Here is a 7,589-nt window from a genome sequence, read left to right as displayed (position 1 = left end):
AATACTGCACTCGTCATTAATAACTCGGCTCATGGCTTTGTTTACTTTAGGTCTCTAATTACGTTAGCAAAATATAGATATTTTCTTAATTATTCTCAGTAGATTCTGTTGCTGAGGAGTTTCGAAGTAATTTGCTCACCCGAGAGAAGTCATGGTAGTGGCAAATTAGTTTGCTGCCTAATTAATGTTGGCGTGTCTGGAGAGTTTCGAAGAGGTGTCAGATAAAATTCTTGGGGTTTTCAGTTTTCCGAATCACTTATCGAATATCGTTTGTAAGTGTTACTTTGATCATAGTGCTTCTTACAACTGCCGCATTGAATGGTGGGTGAATACTGAGTTCATGGGTAATTTCCCAAGATTCTTTAGTTGAGCAATAAGTGAATGGTGGTAAAGCTTTGAAATTGAGCTGGATTTAAATTATTGTTTACTGGAAACACGTGATGTCGCATATGAAATTTCCTCTGTTTATTTTAAACTAGAGGCTTTTCTGTGTGCCCTGTTGTAACACAGCTGTAAAACTCAAAGCTTTACCAAACGTTCATGACCATGTTCCTAGTTAATATATGTCCTAAATTAATAAATGGAACAGTATCTGTTTCGTTTTTGAAGCACTATGCTTGTTCCACACACACAAACTCCTTTTTTTGCCGTTAACTCCGTCGTATTAATAATTTCTTGTTAAAGCTTGCATGCGTTTCTACGGTCGATGATTCCTTGACTTATGTATCAACTTGAAAATTTCTATCAAATTTATCGTTTGGTTGTCGTTGCTGCATTCATAGAGATGGTGACATAAATAGTAGTTTCAGTATGTGCCCTGTGGAGGAAATGTTTGAGTAGCATAGTAGAGATTATCTAATAGAGTTTGTGGCGTCATATTTGAATTGTTTTCTTCTGCCACAAAGAACAGAATATAATACGCGTGATTTACAACTCTGGAAGGGTTACTCTTCAAAATTCGCAATTGGTGTGTGTGGATGTATTGTAGGCTACTTCAGAAATGAAGTCTTAGTTTGCATTTTCTTCCGAAATATTCTTCAAGAAGGATGAAGGTAGTAACTTCGGACTGAAATGATTTAAGTAATTCAATGTTACTAGACATTAATAGTAAGTATATATTATCAAAACTGGGTCAGGCTTGTCTGGGTTTATTAAATTGGAATATCTCGTCGGATTAATCACGTGTCGGACATTCTTAAATTACAGTCCTGGTGCAGTCTCATGAATGGAAGGTGTTAGTTTGTGATTTAATGCGACCTATCAATCAACAAGTAACTGGCCAACGATTAAGTTACTTTGAGCAAATGATAGCCATGAATCATACCCTGGAGACATGCTTATTTGTTGAGGTCTCCATTAACAACTGTAGCACGATGTTTTATGGACTTGTATTTGTTGTAGTGTATTGCATGACTGTATTAGTCTGATTCATTCTGCTGTTCAGGTTTCATTTTATGAAAAAAGTTGCCCTTTTATATTATTTGCTGTTCATTCTCTCGGTTGTATGTATGTCCCCATAACTAAAGTTTTAAGGTACTGCATAAAGGGTTAGGATACATGGGTACAAATGTGTCCAACAGCCTGCCATAACACTTTAAATCCCTTATTCATGTGATAGTAGAGTTGAAAACCTTTTTTGGACACCCTGTTCTGACCCACAGAAAATTATTTTGCAGAAACTTTCAATTAATGTATTAAAGTATAATTACTAATATAATTGTGTATCATAATGTTATATAAAGTTGTGTTACTGCATTATACTTCACTTGAATAAAGTCTACTACCTTGACCTATTTCCACACCCCATGGGCTCCCATCCACTGTGTCAGGGAATACAACTCATTTAATGTGCTGCTTGCGGGTGCTGGATTTGGCTGTGTGATGAAGTTTGTTATTGTTTTGATCATGACTGTTGTTAATAATATTGATATTTAATTTCTTCTCCTCTGTCATTGTTCTTAACTCAAACAGTTATAGTTCACACACAATCTTACAGCAAACATGACTGAAAGATCTACTACAAGAAAGATCCTTAAACAGAGCAGCAGTCAATTTCCTAGCCTTTCTTGAGTATTACAGGCAATTGCTCTGTTTCTAATGACTTCAGTAGGGTGTTAAAACATGATCTTCTGATGTGTATGTAAAGTCAGGTATTGTTTTCTCATTCCTGCTGGGAATTAAATGTAAGTTGAGATGGGACTGCTAATGAGAAACTCTTCTTTGTCTTTGAACATCTGCAGATTTTTAATTTCCTGTATGATGGAACCTATTATCGACTTTTACACCGCAGTATGAAACTTCATTCTGAACTCGAGTTAGGGATGCATAGTCTACATGAAAATTATTACTGCTTCTAATCTTGTGGCTTTGAATTGAAGAGTACACTCTAAACTTGCTATTATTATTAATTATGAATACCATTAGTGAGTTGTATACAGGGTGTTTCAGGAAGAATGGTCAACATTCAGGGATATGTCAAAAATGATTATTCAAAGCGAAACAGTCTAGTTAACATGGCTCTAAAATGCATACCTTAAAGGTTATGAGCACTTGTGGTGTGCACTCTAAGAGCCCATGCTTACTGGACATTTTTTCTTATTTTGGCAGACACTACCTCCTCTCAAAATGTAGAAAGCAAAAATGTTGCAGTAGAAGAGATTTGTTTCGCAGTATCGAAGACGTAGTGGTGCTCATAGTTCTTAAGGTATGCAGTGTATAGCCCATGTTTATTAGACTTTTCTGCCTCGAATGATCATTCCTGTCATACCCCTGAATATTGGCCAGTCCTTGTGGGACACCCTGTATCTATTGGTATGAACATGTACGGATCACCTAGGTTTCTGAAGAGGCTTTCGCGAGACCTTCTGTTTTCAATATTCACAATATTTTTAATGCTTACTTCATTACAATAAAAACTTTATTGATCTTAGTAACATTGCCTCCAGAAGGTGTGGCATATCACAGTATGAGGTGAAAGTGTGTTAATAGTCCTGTCCACAGGTCAACATAGTAATAAATTTCCAAATGTAAAACTAACAGAATCGTGCTTATGCGTCCTGTATTTATTTACTTATTTATTCATCCAAGGATCATCTCTCAGTGATATAGGAATTGGCATGGCAATACAATGCCAATCAGAAGGCAAAAATATAACACACAGCATTCATAACATGCTTTAAGAGGATGGAACTGGTAGCCTAGGGGGATAGGGCAGGTGGTCTGTCGTGTCCTTAAGGAACCATCCTGGCATTTGCCTTAGTAATCTAGGAAAAGTCAAATGAGGATGGCTGGACAGAACAGTTCCATCCTCCCGAATATGAGGTAGTTGTCATAACCACTGCACTGCATTTGGTAATTCTCTATTGTATAATGTTCCTTCGTTTACACACATTGTTGCAGGCAAGTTGCAATATAAAATATGGTTTCCCTCTTCACTGCTCACACACTGATGACTCTTGGGCTGTTTCCAGTCACTTGTACTGTAAAATATTATTCCACTCTTCATTGCTGCTTGCACTAAGACAGTCACCAAACTGCTGGCCTGAGAAGATGCTGCTATGCCCCTTGCCTCAGTTACCAGACTCCATATTCAGCTGTGTGCGACTGTCTACCTGAAAAGCTAAGCAAACTGACATTACCATCTATTCAACTACGTGCCACTGTCCACCTGAAAAGCTAAGCCAATGGACATTACCATCATGCATTGTACATCTTTGCACATTATCCTAGTGAGGACAATAAACCATAATCATCTGAAACATGACAAGGTGAAGTAGTTATTCCCTTTTGTTATCATCCACTACTCTTGAGTTCTCTAAGTAATCTTTAATTGTGTAATATGCATTACTTGTGAAGAACATTCTAGTTGTTTCTAAACAAATTTGTTTATTAATCATTTTCACTTCATTTGATTATTTATTATACAAATTTATCCTCTGATAGAAACGCTGTTTTGACCTTTTTGTTTGTTTTTCCTGGTTAAATACAACTCAGAAGTGGCTCATGTTCCATGATTATGTATAGAACAAAGAGTGCAATATTTAGTAATATTTTCCCTGGTACACATTACAGATAGGTATATGAACTCTTATGGTGCAGTAAGGATGCCTAGTGTTTTAAATAGCTCTTTGCAATGAGCCCAACTACTAGTTTCAATTAATATTCATGGCCCTTTTCTGGAGTTTAAAGATTATGTCCATGCTTTGTGCCACTGAGAGATGTGGTGCAGCAGTTAGCACACAGGACAAGCATTTGGGAGGACAATGGTTCAAATGCACTTCTGGCCATCCTGATTTAGGTTTTCTGTTATTCCCCTAAATCACTTCAGGCAAATGCTGCGATGGTTCCTTTGAATAGGCACGGCTGATTTCCTTTCCCATCCTTCCCTAATCTGATGGGGCTGATGACCTGGATGTTTGGTTCCCTCCCACAAATCAACCATGCTTTATGCCTTGAGTCCACAGAAGAGAATCATATAACTAAGGCACGTGTGTGTGGAGGCATAGTATGTCCTAAGACATTGTCAGTTACAAACTGATGTTAACATCCCAAGAACATGGCCTGCAGATGACATTCTTTTTGCCAGTATCTTTGTATGTTCACTCCATGTTAGTTGACAATTGATGTTCATTCCTAAAAACTTTGTCTGCTACACATCTATAGATTTATCATCTATGTTTAAAGTGACAGCATTACTTTTTTTCCCCTGAAGTGCATACTGTTCATTTTTTTTATGTTCAGCATTAATTTATTACATACAACCCAATTGTAAACTTCCTGGAGGGTTTCATTAGCTTTCTCCAATAGGAGCTTTGTGGTTTTATGAGTGACTATGATGTTGCTGTCACCAGCAAAGAAAAGTTTCTCTTCATGTCGTACAGTGCCAGCGCCTGGAAAGTCATCGATATATATTAAGAACAGAACTGGAGCAGAACATTACAGGGAGGAAAACACACACACACACGTGTGTGTGTGTGTGTGTGTGTGTGCGCGCACGCATGTGGTTTTTTTTTTTTTTCCTGACAATTGTGTTACTAAAAATTTATCATTGGCAGACATGAACAATCTCCACTGTTTGCAACTAAGATTGAAACCATGAGTTTGATGTTCCTTTTATATGTAGTGCTTCTAGCTCTGTCAGTAATATTTTATGGCCAACAGTGTCAAAAGCCGTGGACAAATTCAAGAAAATGCCAGTAGCACAGTCATCCCTTTAAGAGCTCAAAGAACCACCTTTGTGAACTCTGAAATGGCTGATATTGTAGGTACTACTACCACTTTTGAAGCCAATCTGAGCTTTGTTAAAGAGGCTGAATTTACTTATGCAAATTGTGTCTCTCATTCATGATTGTTTCAATTATTTTTGAGAATGAAGACAGCAGTGAAACTGGCCTATAGTTTTCATTTCTTTCCGCATTACCTTTCTTTAGTAAGGACACCATTTGTGCATGCTTTATGTACCCTGGGAAACATCTGAACTAATGATTTATGTTTGTTAATGGGGTTTGTGCGACATCTGTGCGCACATTCAGAACATAGACAGGAACCTCATCTATGCCCACTGACTACTTATTTTTTCAATTGTTATACTGCCTTCCTAACTTGAAGCTCTGTTTTGGGAAACATCATTGTGTTCCCTGTGTAAGACTTTGCGGGTGCTACATGTGTTTTAGCAAGATATTGCTGCAGCTTCTCCACAATGCCAAACAAGTAATGATTTAAAAATTTTGCTGATTCCTGAGGATTTATTGTTATTCTATCCCCATCTCCGATTTTTATTAGGTCTACAACTTTGCTTCTGCCGTTTTGCAATAGAGGGCAGCAGTGAAAAGTAGTGGTTCAAGTTGTTCGTTATAAGTACCATACAGTAAGCTTAGGCATTTGAGAACATAACGCCATCAAAATATCAGTCTATTTTTGATTGCATCATAAGGTTATTCTCGACTGAATACGTCAACTTACGAGCCCACTTCTCGTCATCTGCGGGAGGTTTTAGTTTTCTGCTTTGATATGAAGAAATCTGTGGCTGAGGCTCATAAACAGCTGGGTAAGACCTACGATGAGAAGCCTGTTAGTGACAGAATGTCGCAGAAAATGTTTTTCATGCTTCAAGAATGGTGATTTTGACATTGAAGACCAGCATGGTTGTGAAAGAGCGAAAGCTTTCGCTGCTACTGCAGCCGACGGGAACAATCACAGGAGATCGTTGTTGAAAGCAATTGATGTGTTTGAGCCGAGCATTGAAGGACAAATGGCCATACTACAGTAATAGACATGAAAAATAGATTTTGCAGCATGACAGTGCACGACCCTATGCCGAAAATCCCGTCAAAACATGCTTGGAAATGTTGAAATGGGAAGTTCTATCCCACCCACTGTATTCTCCAGATATTCCTCCCTCTGACTGGCACCGTTCTCAATCTATGACACATGACCTAGCCGACTAGCACTTGCGGTCATATGAACAAGTGCAAAATTGGATCGATTCATGGCTCCCCTCAAAAGATGCCCAGGTATATACTGTGGGATTCGTATGCTGCCCTAAACCTAGGAGAAAGCAGTGGCCGACGATGGCTAGTACTTTGAATCACAAATGTTTTGTAAGTTTTTCACAATAAAGTCTCGAACTTCGAGAAAAAATGGTGGAAGCAAAGTTGTAGACCTAGTATGATGTTATACTTGCTTCTGCATTTTCCAGTTTCTGGTTTCATAACATTCTCTGACACTTTATTTTTGTTTTATGAATTACTTATTAATTTGTCTTTGAATGATGGTTTTTTGCTGCAAGCAGTAGCCTCCTGTATATGATTTTTTATACCTGTTGTAGTACTTGAGGAACTATGGATTAGTGCAGTGCTTTCGCAAAGAACAGAGAAATTTAAGTGTTTATGAGGACTTCGTAATACCCACTGTTATCCACATATTTTCCTTAGCTGGTGCAGTAGAATTGGCTTCTGTTACAAACGTCAGTTCAAACATTAATTTAAACAACATGCAAAATTTAGAGAACTTAGCTCCTACATGTACACTTTTCACTGGTTTGGTTTTCCAGCCTTCTAGAAAAAGTAGGTTTCTTATGATCTGAGAAAATCTTTTTGTAGGCATGCAGTTTTGTAGTTTACACCGAGCCTGTCTTTTGCTGTATTAGCCAACGGTAATTATCTGAATTGCCAAGATCTCTTAACAAATACTTTACAATTTTTCCTGTCAGTGTCCATAAGTACATTGTCTCAAATTGAAGCTGAACTTTTTTAAACCCTTGTAGCAGTGTTTACCCCTTGTGCCATGCTAAAAGTGCTCAGAAAGTTCAGGAAATTATGGCTAATTTCACCCTCAGCATCTATGTTAATATTCATGTCTGCAAATATTATTATGCCAGTTCTGGGACAGCAGAGGCCCTTTCCATGACTTCAGTAAATTTGTTGAAGTAAGTGTCCACATTACGATCAGGTGACTGGTAACGACACAGAATCATTGGCTTATTGCAGTCATCTAGCTTTGTTAATTCAGTGACTGACAGTTCAAAATGTTTACCTGCACAAAACCATGGAAAACGTACATCAGTATGGCCAGATGGCGCAAACTCCATC

The 7,589-nt window shown here is 37.8% G+C and overlaps 1 protein-coding gene across 5 annotated transcripts in view; it reads left to right on the top strand.

Moving 5' to 3' along the window:
• The first annotated feature begins 298 nt into the window (after positions 1-298).
• LOC124605648 (zinc finger protein 143-like) overlaps positions 299-7,589 on the top strand; it is a 123,390-nt gene continuing 116,099 nt past the window's right edge. For 2 of the 5 annotated variants that reach the window (XM_047137474.1, XM_047137470.1), the window contains exon 1: positions 315-344. The gene's annotated coding sequence lies outside the window, so the exon portion shown is untranslated. Of the gene's footprint in view, positions 345-7,589 lie in introns of all 5 variants that reach the window. The other 3 variants (XM_047137471.1, XM_047137473.1, XM_047137472.1) reach the window with 3 other exon arrangements.

This window comes from Schistocerca americana, chromosome 3 (assembly GCF_021461395.2).
Source record: "Schistocerca americana isolate TAMUIC-IGC-003095 chromosome 3, iqSchAmer2.1, whole genome shotgun sequence".
NCBI classification, from domain to species: Eukaryota; Metazoa; Arthropoda; class Insecta; order Orthoptera; family Acrididae; genus Schistocerca; species Schistocerca americana.
The sequence above is the reverse complement of the archived record's forward strand: the minus strand, read 5'-3'. Positions and strand labels throughout refer to the sequence as shown.